Source organism: Molossus molossus, unplaced genomic scaffold (assembly GCF_014108415.1).
Source record: "Molossus molossus isolate mMolMol1 unplaced genomic scaffold, mMolMol1.p scaffold_m16_p_13, whole genome shotgun sequence".
Taxonomy (NCBI): domain Eukaryota; kingdom Metazoa; phylum Chordata; class Mammalia; order Chiroptera; family Molossidae; genus Molossus; species Molossus molossus.
This window is the reverse complement of record NW_023425348.1, coordinates 4,959,828-4,983,602: the sequence shown is the minus strand read 5'-3', so window position 1 is coordinate 4,983,602 and position 23,775 is coordinate 4,959,828. Positions and strand designations below refer to the sequence as shown.

Here is a 23,775-nt window from a genome sequence, read left to right as displayed (position 1 = left end):
ACAGAGATATCAGAACTATAAGAGTGGAGAAGATTGCCCTGGCCGGTTTGGCTCAGCGGTTAGAGCGTCGACCTGTGGTCCTGAGAGACCCGGGTTCGGTTCCCGCTAAGGGCGCGTACCTTGGTTGCAGTTTGTCCCCGGCCCTGGTCGGTCGTGCGGGTGGCAGCCACTCGATGTGTTCCTTTCACGTCGATGTTTCTCTCTCTCTCTCTGTTCCTCTCTCTCCTTCCCACTCTACCTGAACAAAAAAATGGGAAAATGTCCTCGGGTGAGGATAAAAAAAAAAAAGAGTGGAGAAGAATATGAATAATATATAGTAACTATAAGCAAAACTATAGTCATCCAGCTGCTCAAACGTGGACACACCACAGCATCACAGGTGCTCGTAAGAGAACACCTAGTACATTCATTCAGAACCACGTGGGTCCTGTGCTTACAACAAAATCAGTTCAGTGGAACATACTATAGACTATAGGATATTTCTGTAGTTAATAGTTCACCTCAAACAATAATTACATTCTTTCTTTCATCTTGATGTCATCAGAATATTTAATAGCCACCAGGAAAATTTTTAAACCTTTAGAATTTTAAATAGTTTTAACTTTTTTAAATTAAAAAAATAAAGACTTGGGATGGCGAACACAATACAATATAAAGATGATGAATTATAGAATTGTAACCCTGAAACCTACATAATTTTATTAACAATATCACCATAATAAATTCAATTAAAAATAAAAAAATAAAGACAACACAGAAGTTTCTGTGAAGTTAAATAAAACTAAACAACAGAAAATATCTGTGATACTGTGATTTATAATAAATATCTATTTTGGTCTTTGTCCAGGGTTCCTGGCTCACAGCTCTCAAACCCTGTTATTTCCTGAACAGTAAGAGCAGTGGGAGCATCTTTCTGTTGTAATATTTGGTATCTTGTCCTCAGTTCCTGGAATTTCTTCAAAGCCATAAAGGTGAAAGGGGTGTTTCATTATTCATAACAAGCCTCTTTCAACCACAACTTAATTTATGTTAATTTGGAAAGCACCTAAAAATTGAGGAGAAGGCTGGTCACCAGATGAACTAACCATGTGATTAGAGGGTTGGAGTTTTCAGTCCCACCCCTGAACTCCGAGGAGGAGAGGGTCATACATTGAGTTAATCACCAATGACCTATGAGTTAACTAGTCGTGCCTGTGTAATGAAGCCTCCACACAAATTCAAAAGGACAGGCTTAGAGAGCTGGGTTGGTGACTCCGAGGACTCAGGGAGAGCGGTGTGCTGGGACAGGGCCTGGGAGAGGTGTGCCCTTTCCCATGCCTTGTCCTGTGCATCTCTTCCACCTGCTATTGCTGAGTTATAACTTTTATAATAAACTGGTGATCTACTAAGTAAAATGTTTCTCTGAGTTTTGTGAACTACTCTAGCAAATTAATCAAATCCAAGGAGGGGGTCATGGGAACCTCCAATTTACAGCCTGTAGGTCATAAGTACAGTAACAACCTAGACTTAAGACTGGTGTCTGAAGTTGGGGTGGGGGGGAGGCAGTCCTGTAGGACTGAGACCTCAACCTGTGGAATCTGCTGCTATCTCCAGGTACGGTGTTAGAATTGAGTTCAATTGTATGACACCCAGCTTGTGTCTGAGAATTGTTACTGTGAAGAAACCCAGACACACAATAGATATTGGGTCCCAGAATCCTCTTAATCACTAATGTAGTCAGCTAAAGAAAACTAAATCTCAAGGAAAGAACATAATTCTTTTTCACTGTTTTTTACATGCCAACTATGTTACATATACAGTAGGTCTATTACCAGGTGTTGGCATTCTTGAGTTCCCCAAGATGAAAAGTTAAGAGAAATTTCCAAATGCAGAGTTCAGAACATTGGTTATAGGAATGCTCAATGAACTTAGGGGAAGAGTAAATGAACTTAGTGAGAACTTCAACAAAGAGATAAGAAACATAAAAATGAACTAGAAACCATATAAAAAGAACCATTCAGAAATGAAGACTACACTAACTGAAATAAAGAATACATTACAGGGAATCAACAGTGGAGTAGCTGAAGTAGAGGATCAAATGAGAGATCTGAAGGATATGAAAGTAGCAAACACCGAATCAAATTAGCAAAAAAAAAAAAAAAAAATCCAAAAAAATGAGGAAAGTGTAAGGAGCCTCTGGGACAACTTCAAGCATACCAACATTCACATCATGGGCATACTGGAAGAAAAAGAGAGAGAGCAAGAAATTGAAAACCTATTTGAAAAAAATAACAGAAACTTCCCTAACCTGATATAGGACACAGATATAAAAGACCATGAAACACAGAGAGTCCCAAACAAGATGAATCCAAAGAGGCACACATCAAGACACATCATAATTAAAATGCCAAAGAGTAAAGACAGAGAATCTTAAAAGCAGCAAGATAGAAATAGTTAGTTACCTAGAAGGGAGCCCCAAGATTGTCAGCTGATTTCTCAACAAAAACTTGGTGGGCTAAAGGGATTGGCATGAAATATTTAAAGTGATAAACAGCAAAGACCTAAAATCAAGATTACTCTACTCAGCAAAACTATCATTTAGATAAAGAGCTTCCCAGGCAAGAAAAAGCTAAAGGAGTTCATCACCACCAAACCAATATTACAAGAAATGTTAAAGGGTCTTCTTTAAGAAGAACGGGCCCTGGCCAGTTTAACTCAGTGGTTAGAATGTTGGCCTGAGGACTGAGGCACCTCTGGTTCATTCCAGGGGAGGGCAAGTGCCTGGGTTGCAGGCTCGATCCCTGACCGAAACCAGGGTTGTGTGGGAGGCAACCAATCAATGTGTTTCTTTCACATCAGTGTTTCTCTCTGTCTCTCTCTCCTTCCCTCCCTCCCTTCCACTCTACCTAGAAAATCAATGGAAAAATATCCTCACGTGAGGATTAGTTAAAAAAGAAGAACAAGAATGGAAAAACAATAAAAAATATGAATAATAAAATGACAATACTACATATCTATGAACAATTACTTCAAATGCAAATGCATTAAATGCTCCAATCAAAAGACATATGCTGTCTATAAGAGTCTGATTTCAAATAGAAAGGCACATAGAAACTGAAAGTAAAGGGAGAAAAAAAATATTTCATGAAAAAAAAAAACCTGGTGTAGCAATACTTACACCAGACAAAATACACTTTAAAATAAAGGCTGTGACTTCCGGTCAAGATGGCGGCGTAGGTAAACACGGTATCACGTCCTCCCACAACCACATCCAAGTTACAACTAAACTACAGAACAACTTTCGTTCAAAACTGCCTGAAATCAAGCTGAATGGAAGTCCTACAACTACGGAATTAAAGCAGCAGCCACATCCAGACTGGTAGGAGGGGCGGAGGCGCGAGGGGCAGCGGCGGCGGCAGCTGCGCGACTGATGGGCTGGTCCCACACCCACGTGTGGCGGATAAAAATCAGGAGGCTCCCGTGGCTGGGAAGGTCCTTCCTGAGGACTGAGGGGTCCCTGTCCCACACCAGGTGCCCCGCTCAGGGTTCCAGTGCCAGGAAGAGAAGTCCCCATAACCTCTGGCTGGAAAACCAGCGGGAACTGAGGCTCAGGGAGGCTGACATCGCTGGAGCCCCAGGCAGCTCCTTAAAGGGCCCGCGCACAGACTTGTCAGATCACTCCCTCTAAGCTTGGAGGGGAGGCAGCTCCAGGGGCGCCAGAGACATACAGGAAAGAACTGAGCTGTTTGGCACTGGAGCGAGGGCTGGAGAGGGGGCTTTCTCGGGGACAAACGTGCTGTCAGAGGCCTTTGTTCCTTTGGTGAGCCCTTCCCAGGGCGGCAGACAATTGCCATATCTGGGACTCCAGCAACCTGGCTCACACTGGTAGCCCCGCCCTGTTGACTCCCTGAGGCCCCGCCCCACCCCATCCAATTTTCAAGCCCACCCAACTTTCAAGCCCACCCAAGCTGTTGCCACTCGCTTAACCATAGGATTGGCCGGTCTTGGATCCTGCTTCAGAAATTCTTTCAAACGAGCAGCATCGAGTCTCAGCGAGCCCCATACCTCTCATTAAGTAATACACTGGAACACACACAGGGAGGCAGCCAAAATGAGGAGACAGAGAAACAGGTCCCAAATGAAAGAACAGAACAAAACCCCAATAAAAGAACTAAGTGAAATGGAGATAAGCAACCTAACAGATACTGAGTTCAAAATGCTGCCTATAAGGATGCTCAATGAACTTAGTGAGAACCTCAGTGAACTTAGGGAGGGCCTCAAGAGCATAAAAAAGGACCAGTTAGAAATCATGGATACACAGTTAGAATTGAAGGAGGCATTAACTGAAATAAAGAATAATTATACAGCTTCAATAATAGAGTACGTAAATCCAAGGAGCAAACCATCGATTTGGAATATAAGGAAGCAAAAAATCCCCAATCAGAACAGCAAAAAGAAAAAAGAATCCCCCAAAATGAGGAGAGTGTAAGGAGCCTCTGGGACAACTTCAAGCATGCCAACATTCACATCTTGGGGGTGCCAGAAGGAGGAGAGCGAGAACAAGAAATCGAAAACCCGTTTGAAACAATAATGGCAGAAAACTTTCCTAACTTGGTGAAGGAAATAGACATTCAAGTCCAGGAAGTACAGAGAGTCCCAAACAAGATGAACCCCCAGAGGCACACACCAAGACACATCATCATCAAAATGCAAAAGGTTCCAGACAAAGAGAGAATCTTAAAAGCAGCAAGAGAAAGGCAGCTAGTTACCTACAAGGGAGTACCCATTAGGCTGTCAGCTGATTTCTCAAAAGAAACTTTGCAGGCCAGAAGGGAGTGGCAAGAAATATTCAGAGTGATGAAAACCAAGAACCTACAACCAAAATTACTCTATCCTGCAAAGTTGTCATTTAGAATTGATGGACATATAAAAACTTTCCCAGACGAGAAAAAGTTAAAGGAGTTCATCACTACCAAACCGTTATTATATGAAATGATGAAGGGTCTTTTTGAAGAAAAAGATAAAATGTATGAACAAACAAAATGACAATGAATACATATCTATCGACAATGGAATCTACAAACAAAATGAACAGGTAGAACAGAAACATTCTCATAGATACAGAGAACATTTTGTTGGTTGCCAGTTGGGAGGGGGGTTGGGGGAATGGGTGTAAAAGGTGAAGGGATTAAGAAGCACAAATTCATTGCTAGACTGACAAACCTCAAAGGGAAAGGGGTTGGCGAGGTGGGAAGAAATAAACCAAAGAACTTATATGCATAGCCAATGGACACAGACAATAGTGTGGGAAAAGGGGGGGGGGGGGGCGGGAGTGGGGAGGCGGGGGTCAATGGGGGAAAAATGTGGAACATATGTAATACATTTTACATCCAACAATAAAGATTTGGAAAATAAATAAATAAATAAAGGCTGTAACAAGGGACAAAAAAGGACCCAGCATTCCTCTTCTGGGTGTTTATCAGAAGAAACCTAAAATACTAAACTGAAAAGATACATACTTAAATATGTTTACTGAAGATTATATACAATGGCCAAAATAAGGAAGTAACATAAGTGTCCATCAAGAGATGAATGGATAAAGATGTGAGGCATATATACAACTGAATATGGTTTAGCCATAAAAAAGAACAAAATTTTGCCATCTGCAACAACATGAACAGACCTCGCGGGTATTGTGCTGAGTGAAATAAGTTAGGCAGAGAAAGACAAAAGAAAGATAATTTCATTTATATGTGGAATCTAAAAAACAAAATAAGCAAATAAGCAAAACAGAAACAAGCTCATAGAGAACATTTTGACAGTTTCCAGATGGGAAGAGGGGATGGGTGAAAAAGGTGAAGGAGTAAGAAGTACAAATTGGAAGTTACAGAATAGTGATGGGGATGTTAAGTATAGCACAGGGAATATAGTCAACAGTACTGTAATAACTACATACGGTATCAGATGGGTGCTAGATTTATTGGGGTAATCACTTCATAAGCTATATAAATTACTGGTTGTACACCTGAAACTAATATAACATTGTACATCAACTGTTATTTTAAAATAAAAAGTACAGCCCGGCCAGTGTGGCTCAGTGGATTGAGCGCTGTCCCATGGACTGAGAGGTCCCGGTTCGATTCCTGGTCAGGGCATATGCCCAGGTTGTGGGCTCGATTCCCAGTAGGGGGCATGCAGGAGGCAGTCGATCAGGCATTTCTCTTTCACATCAATGTTTCTACCTCTCTCTCCCTTCCTCTCTCTCTAAAAAAAATCAATAAAAACATTTTTTTTTAAATCCAGATAATCCACTTCTTAAAAAAATAAAAAAGTTGTTTTTTTTAAATCCTCGCCCAGGGATAGTTTTCCATTTTTAAAAATCTTCAGATAGAGTGGGAGGGTGGGAGGGAGGGAGAAACAGAGAGAGAGAGAGACAGAGAGACGGAAACTTTGAAGTGAGAGAGACACATTGACTGACCACCTTCCACATGACCCCGACCCCCGGGATCCAAACCACAACCGAGGTATGTGCCCTTGACCAGAATCAAACCCAGGACTCTCTGGTCCATGGGCCAACACTCTAACCACTGAGCCAAACCGGCCAGGACTAAAGAGTATTTTTAAAAAACATTAAAAGAAAACCATTTGAGCCCTGACTAATTTGGCTCCGCAGTTAGAGGGTCCGCCCTAGGAACAAAGGGTTGCGGGTTTGATACCCAGTCAGGGGCACATACCTGGGTTGCAGGTTTAATCCCCGGCCCTGGTGGGTCATGTTGGAGGCAACCAATAAATGTGTTTCTCTCACATCGATGTTTCTCTCTCCCTTCTTTCCACTCTATCTAAAAAAGTTAATGGAAAAATATCCTTCGGTGAGGATTAACAAAAAAAACACCACCATTTGAAACAAATAGATATAAAGCAAATCTCACATTTAACAGTAAAGGGTTAAAAGTTTTTCTTTGGAATCAGGAATAACTGAAAGCTGCTTGTTATTACTACTCTAACATTGTACTAGAGGTTCTAATCAGTAGGATAAGATAAGAAAAAACAAATAGCAGAAGAACTGGAAAGAAAGAAACAAAATACATTTATCACAATGATATGATTGCTACATATAAAATCCAAAAGAACATAAATTTTCAGAACTAAGAGAATTTACCAAACTTTAGATTTATAAAATCAATTTCACATATTCCTATAAACAGCAGTAAACAATATATAAAATTATGTTTTCCTTAAATACTGTATTTTTAAGTTATATTACCAATATATAATTTTTGAAGATTTGAAACATGTGTCTTGGAATGAAGCTAAGAAAATATGGAAAAGTCCTGTAAAAAATAATAAAATTTTATTGACAAATGTCTATCAACTGATGAATTTACAATGTGGTATAGTCATAAAATTAAAATGTGGTATATACATGCATTTGGTCTTTAAAAGGATACAATGCTACAACATAAACCTCAAAAACATTACATTAAGTGAAAGAAATCTGACAAAAAAAGACCACATATTGTATGATTTCATTCACAAAAAATGCCTACCATATGCAAACCCATGGAGACAGAAAGCAAATTAGTGGTTGCTAAGAATTGGGCTGACTGCTTAATGGGCATACCTTTAGGTGGCGGTGATGAAAATGTTCTAAATTATATAGTGGTGATGGCTGTGCAACATCATGAATGTACTAAAGCCACCGAGTAGCACTCTTTAAAATTACTGATTACCATCAGATCCAACAACTGCATTTCTAGGTGTATACCAAGAGAACAGAAAGCAAGGACTCAAAACACAGCAGCATTATCCACAATTGACAAAAGGTCCGTCTGAGGGTGAATAGATAAAGAATGTTTGGTTAGGGGACTGAGTTTCAGTTTGGGAGGATGAAAAGTTTTGAGAGTGGTGAAGGCTGCACAACAGTGTGAATGCACTTAATGCCAGTAAACTGTACACCTAAAAATGGTTAAAATAGTACATTTACCATAGGAAAATCACTGAAACGATAAATTTGATCTCAAAAAATGTTGATAGGTAATAAACTAGACTTTATTAAATGAAGAGATAAACCTTTTTTCCTAGATCAAAAGCTCACTATTATAAAGATGAAAATTCTAAATAAATTAATTGATAAATTAAATAGTCTTTTAAAATATTTTTTCTTTATTGATTTTAGAGAGAGAGGAAGGGAGAGGGAGCGAGAGATAGAAACATCAATGAGAGAGAACATCAACTGGCCACCTCCTGCATGCCCCCCAATGGGGATTGGGCCCACAACCTTGGGCATGCGCCCTGACTGGGAGTCGAACTGGCAACCTACTGGTGCATGGGTTGACGCTCAACCGCTGAGCCACACCTGCCGGGCAAATTAAATAGTCTTAATAAAAATCCCAACAAATTTTTTTTGTGTGGAACTTGACAAGCAGGTTATAAAATGTATGTGGAGCCCTGGCCAGTGTGGCTCAGTTAGTTGGGTGTTGTCCTGTGGACCAAAAGGTCATGGATTTGGTTCCCAGTCAGGGAACATTCCTGGGTTGTAGGTTATCCCAGGTGGGGGCGTGTAGGGTGCATTTGGCATGTAGGGCATGTTTGATGTATACGGGAGACAACCGATCCATGTTTCTCCAGCGCATGATGTTTCTCTCTCTCTCTCTCCCTCACTCCCTCTCTCCCTCTCTCCATAATTAATGAAAGCGTGTCCTCGGGTGAGGATAAAAAAGTAATAATAAATGTACATGAAAATGCAAGACAAGGTTAGCAAGGCACTCTTAGAAAAGAGGAACTTACTTACTATAAAGTTAGTATAATTAAGAGTGAGGTATTAGTGCAGAAATACAACAGACCAATGAACAAAATAGAGCCTAGAACAGATGCAGGCACATATGGATGCTGACTTATGACAGAAGTGACACCTCAGAACAGTGGGGAAAGGATGGTGTCCTTCACTGATGTTAGGACAACTGGATATCCATTGGGGGAAATATAAAATTGGGACTTCAACCTCACTCTGTACACAAAAACCAACTTCAGATGGATTACACAGCTAAATGTGAAAAGCAAAACAATAAAGCTCTTAGAAGATAACATGGGAGAATGTCTTCAAGATCTTATGGTAAAAGTCTTTTTAGATAAGACAAAAATCATTAAGTATAAGAGAAATGATAAATAAATTTGTCTACATTAAAATTGGGAATATCTATTCATCAAAGATACCACTAGGAAAGTGAACAAACAAGCCATGGAATGGGAGAAGACATATACAACACATTCAACAATCAAGGACTCATATCTAGAATATATAAAGAATACCTGCTAATCAGTAAGACCAAGATAGACCTTCCAATAGAAAAATGGGCAAATGACTTGAATAGGTATTTCATAACAAGAAATTTAAATGGTGAAAACAAATGAAAAAGTGCTCAACCACGTTAGTAAAGGAAATGTAGATCAAAACTGCAACAAAAAATCACAGTTCCAGTGTTGGCCAGAATATGAAGTAACTTTTATATACTGCTACAGGAGATTGATTAAGTTGGTACAAGATTTTCAGAAAAACTGTTTGGCAGAATCAACTAAAATTGAACATATATATTTCCTGATCCAACAATTATACTCCTAGGTATCAGAATGAACCATATGAAATTATTACTATTGACTGTTTAATGCACAAAAATAGTCATTTCACATGGTTCAAACTAAGTTATATCCAACGAAAATGCAAACAATAAAAGACAAGTTCAAGAATGTTCAAAGTGGCATTATTTGCAGTTGAACCAGATTGGAAAAACAAACATCCAACAGTAAAATAATAAATGGTGGAACAGTTATATAATGCAATACCATATAGTAATAAAAGAGAACTACAGATACATGCAGCAACACATGTGATTATCACAAACAAAATGTTGAACAAAAGGATTAAGGCACAAAAAAATGCAGAATGATTCCAGGCATATGAAGTTCTACAACAGGCAAAACTATCTCATACTACTTAGGAATGCATATAAAACGAGTATATGTAAAGAGAGAAGCAAGGAAATTATTACCATAAGGTCAGGAAACTCCATCTGCAGGGGGAGTAGGTAGTGACAAAAGGAATTGCTAGGAGCTTCTGGGTGCTGGCAGTTATCATATTTGACCTAGGTGATGGTTACACAGGTATGTGCTCTATTTTTATACTATTATTAATTTATTGTACACTTATGTTTTATGCACATTTAGGCTTATGGGTTACACACAATTGAAGTTTTTTTAAAGTGCATATAAGAATAACTTGGTCATCTCTGGCTTACAGTAAATTCTGTCCTTCCCCAACCTCTAACTCAGAGTAATAGTCTCATTCTCTATGTAAAAAAGACTTCAGTCTCACATCTGGTTCTACATATGGGTGATTCCTCCAGGGGAGAGAAAGCACACTGAGAATTGACGTCAGATCCGATTCCAGTCCACATAACTCTCTAAAAATGACCTTTTACACAAACACTGCAGGGAGCAGCCTTTTTGGTCTGAACACCCATGCTGTAGCTCCCAAGGATTTTAAAAACATGAAATGCGTTTTTTTAAAAAGTTTTCCAAGTGCCAAGCATCTTTATTCAAACAGAAGCAGCAAAGGGCAGAGACTCTCATAGTCTCATGCCTAGACCTCCTTTGGTGAGGGAGCTCTGAGTATGACATTTCAATACTTGACCTCAGCCAGGCATACTACAGGCCTGATTATCTAGATTTGGTGTTGGATACATAGTCTTTCAGAGATATAGGTAGTACCTAAGTAATACCAAACTATACCAGTTAGCTGTAGGCTCCACTCGTCAATCATTCATATGTAAATTCCATTTAAAGTACGGTGTTTAGAAAGATAGATACCAAGGCAAAATCATATTAATTGCAATACTAATCCATGTTTAAAAATATAATCTCTTTAAATCCTTCCTAGGAAAAAGCTGCTAAAGATTCTTTTTTTGTGGGGAATAGTTACTGAACAACTAAAACACACAAGGACAAAGGCCTCCAGCAGAAAAATGGTTAGTATGATCAAAGGCAGGTTCTCCATTGGAGAAGAAATAAGGTAATTATAAAAAGAAGTCCTAACCATCAACAAAATAAAAAGGCAACCTATAAAATAGAAAAAAAAAATATTTGCAAACCATATACCTCATAAGGTGTTAATGCTCAAAATATACGAGGAACCCATAAAATTCAATAGCAATAATAATAATAATGATGATGATCTAGCAGGAACAAGACAAGGATGCCCTCTCTTGCCACTCTTATTTAACATCATACTGGAAGACTTAGCCACAGCAATTAGTCTAGAAGAAAAAAATAAAAGGGATCGAAATCGGAAAGGAGAACATGAAACTGTCATTATTCACAGATAACATATTGCACATAAAAAACCCTAAAGACTCCATCAAAAAATCAACTAGATTTAATAAATGAATTTGGCAAAGTAGCAGGATACAAAATTAACATCCAGAAATCAATGGCATTTTTATACACCAATAATGAACACGCAGAAAGAGAAACTAAGATAACAATCTCATTTACCATTGTAACAATAAAAAATACCTAGAAATAAACTTAATCAAGGAGGTAAAAACACCTGTTCTCAGAAAACTACAGGACATTGAAAAAAAAATAGAGGAAGACATAAAAAAGTGGAAACACATACCATGTTCATGGATTGAAAAAAATCAACATCATTAAAATGTTCATACTACCCAAAGCAATCTACAGATTCAATGCAATTCTGATTAAAGTACCAACAACATATTTCACAGATCTAGAAAAACACTCCAAAAGTTTATATGGAACCATAAAGGACCCTAAATAGCCACAGCAATCTTGAAAAAGAAGAACAAAGTAGAAGGGATCACAGTACCAGATATCAGATTATGCTACAAAGCTGTTGTAATCAAAACAGCCTGGTACTGGCACAAGAACAGACATATAAATCAATGGAACAGAACAGAGAACCCAGATATTGACCTAAAGCAGTATGCACAATTAATATTTGACAAAGGAGGCAAGAGCATACGATGGAGAAAAGACAGTCTCTTCAATAAATGGTGTTGGGAAAATTGGATAGCTATATGCAAAAAAAAATGAAATTAGACCACAATTTACACCATACACAAGAATAAACTCAAAATGGATAAAAGACTTAAATGTGACTCATGAAGCCATAAAAATCCTAGAAGAAAATGTAAGCAAATCTCACTCAGACACCATACATAGTGGAATTTTCACTGATAGATTGTGTAGGGCAAGAGAAACAAACAAACAAACAAACAAACAAACAAACAAAATTAATGAGACTACATCAAACTAAAAAGCTTCTTCATGGCAAAAGAAACCAGAAACAAAATGAAAAGGGAACCCACTCTCTGGGAGAACATATTGGTCAACAAAACATCGGATAAGGGGTCAATTTCCAAAATACATAGAGTGCTCATACAACTCAATAAAAGGAAGAAAGACTATCCAATTAATAAATGGACACAGGACCTGAATAGACACTTCTCCAAATAGGATATACAAATGGCCAGGAGACATATGAAAAAATGCTCAGCATCTCTAATCATCAGAGAGATGCAAACTAAAACAACTATGAGATATCACCTCAAACAAGTGCTGGCAAAGATATACAGAATGCAGACTGGTGAAGCCACTATAAAAAATATGGTGTTTCCTCAAAAAATTAAAAATAAAATGGCCATTTAACCCAGTGATCCCACTTCTTGGAATATATCCTAAAAAGTCTGAAACATCAATCAGGAAGAATATATGCACCCCTATGTTCAAAGCAGCACTATTCATAATAGCTAAGATCTGGAAACAGCCCAAATGCCTATCAACAGATGAGTGGATAAAAAAGCTGTGGTATGCCCAGCTGGTGTGGCTCAGTAGTTGAGTGTTGACCCATACACCAAAAGGACGCCGTTTCAATTGCCAGTCAGGGCACATACCCAGGCTGTGAGTCAAATCCCCAGTGGGGGGCATGCAGAAAGCGGCCAATCGATGTTCTCTCTCATCGATGTTTCTATCTCTCTCCCTCTCCCTTATTTCTTTAAAATCAATAAAGAAAAAAGTTTTTTATACAAGAGAGGGATATCTTACCCTTTGAGACAACATGGATGGACCTGGAGAGTATTATGCTAAGCAAAATAAGCCAGTCAGAGAAAGACAAGTACCACATGATCTTACTTATTTGTGTAACATAATGAACATACTAAGCTGTCAACCAAAAGAGATCCAGAGTCATGGAAGTAGGGAACAGACTAACAAACCTCAGAGGGATGGGAGGGCAGAGGTGGGAAGAGACAAACCAAAGAACTTATATGCATATATGCACAACCAATTGACACAGTAACATTAGGATGGGGAAAGCAAGAGCAGGGTGGGAGTGGGAAAGAGAGGGTCAAAAGGGAAAAAAGGGGGGGCATTTGTAATACTTTCAACAATATAAAATAAAATTTAAATTTAAAAAAGATGCTCATATTAAATTCCAAAAAATAAAAAATAAAACAGGTAAAGGTCCTGAATAGATACTTTTCCAAAGAATACATACAGGTACATTAAAAGGTGTTTAATATCACTGATCATTAGGGAAATGCAAATCAAAACCACAACAAATATCACCTCATGCCTGTTAGAATGGCTACTATAAAAAAGACAAGAGGTAACAAGTGCTAGTGAAGACATAGAGAAAAGGGAACCTTTGGAACACTGTTGCTAGGAATGTAAATTGGTGAGCCATTATGGAAAACAGTAAGGAGGTTGCTCAAAAAAATTAAAAACAGTCCTGGCCAGTTTGGCTCAGCAGTTAGAGCGGTGGCCTGCGGTCCAGAGAGACCTGGGTTTGGTTCCTACTAAGGGCATGTACCTCAGCTGCAGTTTGTCCCTGTCCCTGGTTGGGTCATGCAGGAGGCAGCCACTCGATGTGTCCCTTTCACAAAGATGTTTCTCTCTCTCTCTCTCTCTCTCTCTCTCTCTCTCTCTCTCTCTCTCTCTCCCTCTCTCTCCCTCCCACTCCATCTGAACAAAAAATGGAAAAATGTCCTCGGGCAAGGATAAAAAAAAAAATTAAAAACAGAACTATAATATGATCCAGCAATCCCACTTAGGGTATATGTGAAGGAAATTAAATCACTATCTTGAAGAGATATGTGCACCCCATGTTCACTGCAGGACTAGTCACAACAGCCAAGACAAGGAAACAACCGAAGTGTCCATCAGTGGATGGAATGTGATATGTATGTAGCACACACAATGAGATATTCAGTCATAAACAAGGAAGCACTGAGGAGATTCCAAAATGGCGGCGCAGTGAACGGGAGCCACACAGACCGTCTCCCAGAACCAAACTGGAATTACATCTATCACACAGACAAATCGACGGGAAAAAGCAACAGAAAAGCAGCTTGCGAGGACCATACAACGAGAGACACTGACTCCATCTCGGTAGGCTTGGGAAGGCGCGAGACGGGGCTGGGAGCCCACGGTCGGCAGCTCGGCAGCAGCCTCAGCTGGGAGCAGGGCCCTCGGGTTACACTCCCGGGCGGCTCCACAGCGCAGCCGGGACAGAGGCTGAAACAGCCACAGCCACTCACCTTGGACTTCGGAAGAGGGAGGGCAGACTGGACTGGAGCTGTGTCAGGACACTCGGGATCTGGAGGGCGCTCAGAGCTTTTGCTGAGTTGCACCCACGCAGGACGGTGGCCATATTGCTCCTTCCCAGGGCTCTGGGGAGAGGCAGCAGCCCCTCCCTCGAAGATCCAGCCCCACCCTGTGGGCCATTGAAGTGCTAATTGAGGCTCATTAACAACCAGCATCTGCCCCACCCTCGTGAAATCCCCTTATGCTGAGCACCTGAGGGAGTTTTTCAATCAACAGACAACCCAAAACTCTTCAAGTAACCTCGACTGCTAGCCTCCAGGCAAAAAACTAGAGGATAACAGTACCTTTCCTGGGCTAGCAACTTTAACCAGGAAAGTAAGACTTGATAGTGGTGTTTAACGTGGGTCCTCCCTCGCTCATTTAAACCCAGGATAGGGAGCCACAAACAGCAGAACATCAACACCGAAGGAAAACCTGACAGGCTCCAAAGCCCACTGTGATAGCCAAAATGGTGAAACACAGAAACAGAAGCCAAATGAAAGAGCAAGAGACCTCCACTAAAGATGAGATCAATGTGGAGCAAATAGGCATGTTAACAGAGCTAGAATTCAGAGCCGTGATCTTGAGGAAGCTCAAAAGCATGAGTAAGGACATAGAGACGCTGAAAATAAGCCAATTAGAAATTAAAAACCATCAAGAAGAGATTAAAAAATGATATATCAGAAACGAAAAACACATTGGAAGGTTTAAAAAGCAGAGTAGAGGAAGCTGAGGACCGGATCAGTGAATTAGAAGACAGGGTAGGAAAAAATCAACCAATCAGAAAAACAAAAGGAAAAAACGATTAAAAAACAGGAAGACAGCTTAAGAGAACTGTGGGACAACTGGAAACGTAATAATATTGGCATCATAGGAGTCCTTCCAAAAGAAGAATATGAACAAGGGATAGAGAATACATTCAAAAAAATAGTGACAGAAAACTTCCCTAATTTGGTGAAGGAAAAAGGCATTCAAGTTCAAGAAGCAAAGAGAGTCCCAAGTAAAAAGAACCCAAACAGGCCCACACCAAGACACATAGTAATTAAAATGTCAAAAATTGAAGACAAAGAGAGAATCCTAAAAGCAGCAAAAGATAAGCAACAGGTTACCCACAAAGGAAACCCCATAAGGCTCTCAGCTGACTTATCACAAAAACACTACAGGCCAGAAGGGAATGGCATGAAGTAATCAAGGTCATGAAAAACAAGAATCTAAATCCAAGAATACTCTACCCAGCAAGGCTATCATTCAAAATAGAAGGTCAAATAAAGAGCTTCCCAGACAAAAAAAAAGGCTAAGGGAATACAGTAGCACCAAACCAGCACTGCAAGAAATGTTAAAAGGACTGCTGTAATTAGCAGTAGAAATGGGAAGAAAAATAGAACCACACTAAACAAAAATGGCAATAAATAAGTACATATCAATAATCACCTTAAATGTAAATGGACTGAATGCTCCCATAAAAAAGACACAGAGTAGCTGATTGGATAAGAAAGCATGACTCGGAGACTTCCGGTCAAGATGGCGGCGTAGGTAAACACTGTATCACGTCCTCCCAAATCACATCAAAGTTACAACTAAACTACAGAACAACCATCATTCAAAACCGCCTGATCAAGCTGAATGGAAGTCGTACAACTATGGAATTAAAAAAAAAAAGCAGCTACATCCAGACTGGTAGGACGGGCGGCAGCTCGAGGGGCGGTGGCGGCGGCGGTGGCTGCGGTGCAGCGGCGAGACGGGCTGGTCCCACACCCAAGCGTGGTGGATAAAAATGAGGAGGCTCCTGTGGCTGGGAAGGTCCTTCCTGAGGACTGAGGGGTCCCCGTCCCACACCAGGTGCCCCGTACAGGGTTCCAGTGCCAGGAAGAAACTCCCCATAACTTCTGGCTGGAAAAACCAGCGGAAACTGAGGCTCAGGGAAGCTGAAGCGGCTGGAGCCCCAGGCAGCTCCCTAAAGGGCCTGAGCACAGACTTATCGCACTCTCTCCCTCTAAGCACGGAGGGGAGGCAGCTCCAGGGGCGCCAGAGACATACAGGAAAGAACTGAGCTATTTGGCACTGGAGCGAGGGCTGGAGAGGGGGCTTCCTCGGGGACAAACGTGCTGTAAGAGGCCTTTGTTCCTTTGGTGAGCCCTTCCTGGGGGTGGCAGACAGAAGCCATATCTGGGACTCCAGCAACCTGGCTCACACTGGTAGCCCTGCCCAGCTGACTCCCTGAGGCCTGACCCCGCCCCACACAACTTTCAAGCCCACCCAAGCTGTTGCCACTCGCTTAACCATAGGATTGGCCGGTCTTGGATCCTGCTTCAGGTTTTTCCTAAATTCTTTCAAACGAGCAGCATCGAGTCTCAGCGAGCCCCATACCTCTCATTAAGTAATACACTGGAACAAACACAGGGAGGCAGCCAAAATGAGGAGACAGAGAAACAGGTCCCAAATGAAAGAACAGAACAAAACCCCAATAAAAGAACTAAGTGAAATGGAGATAAGCAACCTAACAGATACTGAGTTCAAAATGCTGCCTATAAGGATGCTCAATGAACTTAGTGAGAACCTCAGTGAACTTAGGGAGGGCCTCAAGAGCATAAAAAAGGACCAGTTAGAAATCATGGATACACAGTTAGAATTGAAGGAGGCATTAACTGAAATAAAGAATAATTACACAGCTTCAATAATAGAGTACGTAAATCCAAGGAGCAAACCATCGATTTGGAATATAAGGAAGCAAAAAATCCCCAATCAGAACAGCAAAAAGAAAAAAGAATCCCTCAAAATGAGGAGAGTGTAAGGAGCCTCTGGGACAACTTCAAGCATGCCAACATTCACATCTTGGGGGTGCCAGAAGGAGGAGAGCGAGAACAAGAAATCGAAAACCCGTTTGAAACAATAATGGCAGAAAACTTTCCTAACTTGGTGAAGGAAATAGACATTCAAGTCCAGGAAGCACAGAGAGTCCCAAACAAGATGAACCCCCAGAGGCACACACCAAGACACATCATCATCAAAATGCAAAAGGTTCCAGACAAAGAGAGAATCTTAAAAGCAGCAAGAGAAAGGCAGCTAGTTACCTACAAGGGAGTACCCATTAGGCTGTCAGCTGATTTCTCAAAAGAAACTTTGCAGGCCAGAAGGGAGTGGCAAGAAATATTCAGAGTGATGAAAACCAAGAACCTACAACCAAGATTACTCTATCCTGCAAAGCTGTCATTTAGAATTGATGGACATATAAAAACTTTCCCAGACGAGAAAAAGTTAAAGGAGTTTATCACTACCAAACCGTTATTATATGAAATGATGAAGGGTCTTTTTGAAGAAAAAGATAAAATGTATGAACAAACAAAATGGCAATGAATACATATCTATCGACAATGGAAACTACAAACAAAATGAACAAGTAGAACAGAAACATTCTCATAGATACAGAGAACATTTTGTTGGTTGCCAGTTGGGAAGGGGGTTGGGGGAATGGGTGAAAAAGGTGAAGGGATTAAGAAGCACAAATTCATTGCTAGACTGACAAACCTCAAAGGGAAAGGGGTTTGGGGGGTGGGAAGAAATAAACCAAAGAACTTATATGCATAAGCAATGGACACAGACAATAGTGTGGGAAAAGTTGGGGGGAGCGGGAGTGGGGAGGAGGGGGTCAATGGGGGAAAAATGTGGAATATCTGTAATATATTTTACATCGAACAATAAAGATTTGAAAAAAAAAAAAAGAAAGCATGACTCATCTATATGTTGTTTACAAGACACCCACCTCAAAACAAAAGAGTCACATACGTTAAAAGTGAAGGGATGGAAAAAAATTTTCCAAGCAAATGAAAACCAAAAAAAAGCTGGGGTAGCAATACTCATATCTGATAAAATAGATTTCAAAATGAAGGCCATAACTAGAGACAAAGAAGGCCACTACATAATATTGAAAGGATCTCTCCAACAGGAAGATATAACCTTGATAAACATATATGCACCCAATATAGGAGCACCAAAATATATTAAAAATCTTCTGGAGGACTTCCAAGAAGAAATCGACAGCAATACAATCATAGCAGGGAACTTCAACACCCTGTTGACACCATTGGATAGATCCTCTAGACAAAAAATTAGCAAGGAAACACAGACTCTAAATGAAGCACACTAGACCAAACGGATTTAATAGATATCTACAGAGAATCACACCCCAAAATTACAGAATACACTTTCTCAAGTGCACATGGGACATTCTCAAAGATAGACAACATGATAGGACACAAACTAAATCTGTACAAGTTCAAGAAGAGTGAAATCATATCAAGCATCTTCTCAGATCACAATGGCATGAAACTAGAAATCAATTGCAACAAGAACATGCAAAGATATTTCAACACATGGAGGCTAAATAGCATGTTATTAAACAATAAATGGGTTACCAAGGAGATCAAGGAAGAAATTAAAAACTTCCTGGAAACCAATGAAAATGAACACACAACAACACAAAATCTATGGGATGCAGCAAAAGCAGTTCTGAGAGGGAAGTTCATAGCACTACAGGCCTACCTCAAGAAATAAGAAAAATTTCTAATTGACTGTCTAACCTCACAACTTAAAGAATTAGAAAGCAAACAAAAAGAAAACCCCAAAGCAAGTAGAAGGAAGGAAATAGGAAAGATCAGAGCAGAAATAAACGACATAGAGACCAAAAAAACAATTCAAAAGAACAATGAAACAAAGAGCTGGTTTTTCGAAAAGATAAACAAGATCAATGGACCCTTAGCTAGACTCACCAAGAAACAAAGAGAGAGAACCCAAATACACAAAATCAGAAATGTAAGAGGAGAAGTAACAACTGACACCACAGAAATACAAAAGATCGTTAACAGCTACTATGAACAACTATATGGCAACAAACAAATTAGACAATCTAAGTGATATGGACAAATTTCTAGAAACACACAGTCTCCCAAAACTGGACTGGGAAGAGATAGAAAACTTTAACAGACCAGTAACAACTAAGAAAATTAAATAGGTAATCAAGACTCTCCCAGCAAACAAAAGCCCAGGCCCAGATGGCTTCACAGGGGAGTTTTACCGAACATTCAAAAAAGAACTAACACCCATTCTCCTCAAACTATTTCAAAAAATTCAAGAAGAAGAAAGACTTCCAAACACGTTCTATGAGGCCAGCATAATTCTAATTCCACAACCAGAAAAAGACACTACAAAGAAAGAAAACTACAATCCAATATCCCTGATGAACATAGATGCCAAAATCCTGAACAAAATACTAGCAAATTGGATCCAGCAACACATCAAAAAAATTATTCACCATGACCAAGTGGGATTTATCTCAGGGATGCAAGCAAGGCTGGTACAATATTCGCAAATCAGTAAATGTGATACACCACATAAACAAAATGAAGAATAAAAACCGCATGATCATATCAATAGATGCTGAAAAAGCATTTGACAAAATCCAGCGTCCATTTCTGATAAAAAACGTTCAGCAATGTGGGAATAGAGGGATCATATCTCGACATAATAAAGGCCATATATAAAAGACCTACAGCCAACATCATACTCAATGGGCAGAAACCGAAAACATTTCCATTAAGAACAGGAACAAGACAGGGATGTCCACTATCACCACTCTTATTTAACATAGTACTGGAAGTCTTACCCACAGCAATCAGACACGATTAAAAAAATAAAAGGGATCCAAATTGGAAAGGAGGAAGTGAAACTGTCATTATTCACAGATGACATGATACTATACATAGAAAACCCTAAAGACTCCATCAAAAATCTACTAGACTTAATAAATGAATTTGGAAAGTAGCCGGATACAAAATTAACTTCAAGAAATCGACAGCATTCTTATATACAATGATGAACTCACAGAAAGAGAAACTGAAAAACAATCCCATTTACCATCGCACCAGAAAAATTAAGATACCTAGGAATAAACTTAACCAAAGAAGTTAAGGACCTATTTGCAGAAAACTACAGAACATTGAAAAAAGAAATAAAGGAAGGTATAAAAAAGTGGAAGCACATACCCTGTTCATGGATTGGAAGAATTAACATCATTAAAATATCCATATTACTCAAAGCAATCTATAGATTCAACGCAATCCCCATCAAAATACCAACGACATAGTTCACAGAACTAGAACAAATACTTCAAAAGTTCATATGGAACCAAAAAAGTCCCCGAATAGCCACAGCAATTTTGAAAAAGAAGGACAAAGTAGGTGGGATCACAATACCAGATATCAGGTTATACTACAAAGCTACTATAATCAAAATAGCCTGGTACAGGCACAAGATCAGGCATATAGACCAGTGGAACAGAACTGAAAACCCAGAAACGGACCCAAGGCAATATGCTCAATTCATATTTGACAAAGGTGACAAGAGCATATAGTGGAGTAAAGACAGCCTCTTTAATAAATGGTGTTGGGAAAATTGGACAGCTACATGCAAAAAAATGAAACTAGACCATCAACTTACACCATACACAAAAATAAACTCAAAATGGATAAAAGACTTAAATGTGACCCGTGAATCCATAAAAATTCTAGAAGAAAATGTAGGCAACAAAATTTCAGACATCATACCGAGCAGAATTTTCACTGATACATCACCTAAGGCAACAGAAACAAAGGAAAAAATGAACACATGGGACTACATGAAACTAAAAAGCTTCTGCACAGCAAAAGAAACAATCATCAAAATGGAAAGGCAACCCACTGTATGGGAGAACATCATTGCCAATGATGTATCAGATAAGGGGTTAATTTCCAATATATATATAGCGTGCTCATACAACTCGACAAAAGGAAGACACAGAACCCAATTCAAAAATGGGCAGAGGAGCTGAATAGACACCTCTCCAAACAGGACATACAAATGGCCAAGAGACATATGAAGAAATGCTCAACATTACTAATCTTCAGAGAGACGCAAATTAAAACAACAATGAGGTATCATCTCACACCTGTCAGAATGGCCGCCATCAACAAATCATCAAACAACAAGTGTTGGCGAGGGCGTGGAGAAAAGGGGACTCTAATACACTGCTGGTGGGAATAGAGACTGGTGCAACCACTATGGAAAGCAATATGGTGTTACCTCAAAAAATTAAAAAAAAACCCAAAAAACTAAAAATTGAACTTCCATTTGACCCAGTGATCCCGCTTCTAGGAATATACCCTAAGAAGCCTGAAACACCAATCAGAAAGAATATATGTTCGCCCATGTTCATAGTAGCACTATTTACAATAGCTAAGATCTGGAAACAGCCCAAGTGTCCATCAGTAGACGAATGGATAAAAAAGCTGTGGTACATATACACAATGGAGTACTATGCAGCGGTAAGAAAGAAAGATCTCTTATCCTTTGAGACGACATGGAGGGACCTGGAAAGATCCTAAGTGAAATAAGCCAGGCAGAAATAGACAAATACCACATGATCTCACTTATATATGGAATATAATGAACATAACAGTCTGAGGAATACGGTAGACCCAGAAACATGGAAGTAGGCCACATACTGACATTCCTCAGAAGCGCAGGGGGGTGGGGGCGAAACACCACAGAACTTATATGCATGTATGCGTGACCAATGGACATGGACAACTAAGCTGGGGACGGGGCGGGGGTGGGGTGGGGAGGGGGGTGCCAATGGGGTAAAAAAGGAGAAATATCTGTAACAAAAAAATAAATAAATAATTTTTAAAAATAAAAATAAAAATAAATTAAAAAGGAGGCACCACTACTTGCGACACATGCATGAAACTTGAGGGCATCATGCTAAAGTATTTAGTCAGACAGAAAAAGACAAATAATGTATGATCTCACTTTAATGAGCAATCTAGAAAAGTCAAACACATAGCCCTGGCCAGTTTAACTCAGTGGTTAGAGCATTAGCCCACAGACCAAAGGGTTGTGGGATTGACTCCCAGTCAAGGGCACATACCTGGGTTGCAGGTTCAATCACCAGGCCTGGTTGGGGTCATGTGGGAGACAACCAGTCAATGTGTCACATCAATGTTTCTCTCTTTCTCTCTCTCTCTCTCTCTCTCTCTCTCTCTCTCTCTCTCTCTCTGTCTCCTCCTTCCTCCCTTCCATTCTATCTAAATATTTTTAAAAAGTCAAACTCAGAAACTGGTTACCAGGGGCCAGGAAAATGAAATGTTGGTCAAAAGGCACAAATTTCAGTTGTAAGACGACCTAATGTAAAGTAAGAAGACTATAGTTAACGATACAGTGTTATATACTTGAAATCTCCTAAGAGAGTAGATCTTAAATTGTATCACCACAAAAAAGTGGTGACTATGTGAGGTGATGGATGTGTTAACTAACCTTACTGTGGTCATCATTTCACAATGTATACATGTATCAAATCATCACACTGAACACGTTAAACTTATACAACGTTATTTTTCAATTATAGCTCAATAAAGCTGGAAAAATTATTTAAAAAATTAGAAGAGGAGTTCTAAGTCAGAACTCTAGATTCAGGTCTGGACTCTACCATAAAATAGCTAGGTGACCCATACTTATTTAAATTTTCTTACCTCAACTTTTTTTGTAAAATAGGGATAATACCATTTATCTCAAAAAGTTGTAATGAGGATTAAATGATTCATTTAAAAAAACTTGTACACTAAAAAGGAATGTACAAATAGTTGTCATATTAGAAGGAATCCTTCATTAACTTGGTGAAATGTGAGAACTTGACTGATAGAAAAGAACCCTAGAGCACTGGAGACCATTAAAATAAACATTCTTTTTTTCAACCTAGATAGCTTGTTATTGTCAATTCAAGTTATGCCCAACATGTAGGACAGAAGGGTTATAATACTAACTACTCATAGTTGTTGAATGGCGATGAATTAGCAGCAGTCAGTAAATAATATTTAAATGAATCTTTGGGGCATTATCAAAACCTTTATTAAGTACCTATTTGGTGAATTCCTATAAGGCATGCCTGTTATTAAACTTATAATTTAGGTCAGGAAATGACATTAGCACATATGAAATATGGTAATTAAGTATTATAAGAGCAACAGAATTTAGAGAGAGAGAAATCACTGGGGCCCACAGTAGGTGAAAAGATGTCCTAGAGATGATGGTGAAAGAGAACAGAGGGAA

The 23,775-nt window shown here is 39.5% G+C and overlaps 1 protein-coding gene across 2 annotated transcripts in view; it reads right to left on the bottom strand.

Moving 5' to 3' along the window:
• ALG9 (ALG9 alpha-1,2-mannosyltransferase) overlaps positions 1 to 23,775 on the bottom strand; it is a 151,110-nt gene that overhangs the window by 46,674 nt on the left and 80,661 nt on the right. The window lies entirely within an intron of this gene.